The sequence below is a fragment of the Humulus lupulus genome, chromosome 2 (genome assembly GCF_963169125.1).
Source record: "Humulus lupulus chromosome 2, drHumLupu1.1, whole genome shotgun sequence".
NCBI classification, from domain to species: domain Eukaryota; kingdom Viridiplantae; phylum Streptophyta; class Magnoliopsida; order Rosales; family Cannabaceae; genus Humulus; species Humulus lupulus.
The window spans coordinates 256,636,425-256,639,500 of NC_084794.1; positions in this window are offsets into that span (position 1 = coordinate 256,636,425).

Here is a 3,076-nt window from a genome sequence, read left to right on the forward strand (position 1 = left end):
ACTCTACTCTCAATCAACCTTTTTCCCTAAAAATCGATAGGAACAATTACTCTCTATGGAAGACCATGGTTCTAGCTATTATCCGGGGTCACAGACTTGATGGCTTCCTCAACGGATCCAAGACGAAACCTCTTGAACTCCTCCCTACAACCATCGACGATGGCTCCTCTGCTCCCGCTATCAACCCAGAGTTCGAATAATGGATTGTTGTCGATCAACTTCTACTTGGATGGCTCTACGGTTCAATGATAGAGTCCATCACCACTGAGGTCGTGGGATGGGACTCTTCTTCCTCTCTCTGGCGCAGCTTGGAAGCTCTCTATAGTTCTTAATCAAAGTCTCGCACAGATGAACTTCGAACCAAGATTCAGACAACTCGCAAGGGCTCTCTCTCCATGCCAGAATATCTTCATCAAAAGCGACAATGGGTCGATGTTCTTGCGTGGTCAGGTGACCCTTATTCTGAAAAACATTTGATTGCTAACATTCTTTCTGGTTTGGATCTAGAGTATTTGCCTATCATAGTTCAGATTGAGGCTCGGGTATCTACAACCTGACTCTGATACCAAGCTTGAAAAGGAAGAAAGAGAGAAAACATAAATGTTGTGTAAATGTATTGCTCAGCTCAAATGATAGCTGAGGTAATATTCTGTATTTACAGAATAAAAGGTTACATCATGCTCAATAGCATTGTTACACGTATATAGAGAGAATTCTGCAAATCCTAACAGAATTACAATGATTTCTAATCATTGGTGGTGACACCAATCAATCGTACAATATTCTTAACGGCCTGGGACCACAACTGGTGAATATTGGTGACACCTTTTTATTTCATTTGTCAACAAGTCATGGTGTGGTAATGGTGGTGGTGAGTTACAATATTGTGGTGTGGGTGGTGAGTGTGAGGTTGAGCTATAATGGGTTTGATGATGACTGGACAGTGAAGAATATGAAGATGGAGGTGATGAAAATGGAGGTGGCAAGGATGGTGATGATGGATGGTACCTTGAAGATGAATGTGGGGGAAGTCGATCGTTGGTGGACACTCCACTTTTGAAATCGCCATTCTCGGTTGTTCGAATCTCTAACTCACTCAGATTGATAGTGAGCTAAGTCTCGCGTTCGCATCTGTTGAAGTTTTTGATCTGCCCAAAAGGCCTCCGCTTCATGTTCTTCGACATCGAAGCGACTCTAAATGCCATCCATGGCTATCTACCCTTCGGGAAAGAACCGAGGCACTGAATACCAAATGATGCAGCGGGTTGGATAGTTGAGCAATGCTATACTCATTCCAAACAAGGGGAAAACCCCAAAATATGAGACTCTCAAAACTCTATTCACAATATAATTCTCCAAAAGTTAATTTACAATAAAACGAGTGGGGTATTTATAGAACCCTCACATAGATGACAACATAATAACAATAATAAAATAAAATACATAAAAGAAATAACTAACAAATTAGACTATTATAGAATAAATACAACTCATACTATTCTAGATTATTCTCACAACATCATATAGTATGCATCTTGTCTATTTTTTAGAAATTTTGAATAATTTACGGTACCGAAATCAGGGTTCAAACAGTCAATTGCACTCGTGCTTATTATTTTTTTTATATGCGTATAAAATAGTATGTTTGAACTTAAATTTCATTACCATAATAATTTATCAAAAATTTGCCTGATATCTACTATTACGCTACCATATAAAAAAATTATTTATAAGAAATTGGTTCTCTAAGTGTCGTAAATAGAAAAACAACACTACAACAGTGAGATTTGAATCAAGATTCAATGTTAAATTAGTGTATCTCATACTATGTCAAACCAATCTAATTTTGACATTTTATATTTAAAACTAATTAACTTGTTGTGAACCAGAGACAACAATTTTTTTATAAAAGAAATATTAAATATGAAATGTTAAAATTAAATTGGTTTAATATAGAATGAGACATCCTAATTTAATAAAATAGCTTGATTAGATAAATTTGTCATTTTTGTGTCGGTTAGCGCTAGCTTTTTTTTTTGCCATTTTCTTAGTAGTATTCTTTTCAATTACAAATTATATTATTTAAAAGAAGGTAATAATTAAAGACAATTTTGTTTTGTCGGCAGTTATGCTAGCGGATAAGATCCTGTATTTCTCAATCATGCATGCACTTACGTGTACGAGTTGCTTCATCTCTCTCGCTATATATAGGCGTATTTATCGTAATAATTAGTAAAGTAGTTCTAGTACTAGTCAAAATCAAAATCAAAACGATACTTATTAATAAAAAATTATGTCATATCAATTAGGTTATTTTAAAGGGGCACCCCAGTTCAATTATAAGTTTTGGAAAAATCTAGCAGAACACGAATATTCGTTTTCCATCATACCAGTATTAAAATATTATTTTATCATAATTAAATATAATTTTACTCATAATTGATTTAATATTATATATACTTAACTTCTATTAATGACAATTTATTATAAAAGTCATATAAATATTTAGTTACTATTATTAACTAAATATTAATTTTTTTATAAAAATATTATATTTAGTAAAAAATAAACAAATCCTTCAATGAGAAGACATGGACCAAAAAAAGTGGAAAGAAAAAGAAAAAAAAATTGAAATGTTTGATACGAAAGAAAATAATAAAATGAAAGGGATTTCACTAATTCTTTTGCATAAATTTTTAACAATAATTTAATAATAACATTACAAATTCACAATAAATCAATTTTATTTTTCTCTCCAATACCAAACAACTATCTTAAAGAGAAACATAATTTTCTTTTTATCTCTCCTATTTTTCGTTTGTTATATTTTTTTCTCCCATTTTCTTTCTTCTAAACCAAACACTGTGTTAATTAATGTGGATAGTTAGATAAAATTTGGCCATTAAAATGACGACCTCTCATATAAATGACAACTTTAGTGAAGTAATAATTAAAGGGAAAATATTGCACACAATTTAGATTAACCATATATCATAAATGCTAGATATATTCTATTTTAACATTTTTTAACTGTGTAGTTTACTAATAAATGAAATAATTTTTAAATATAAAATAA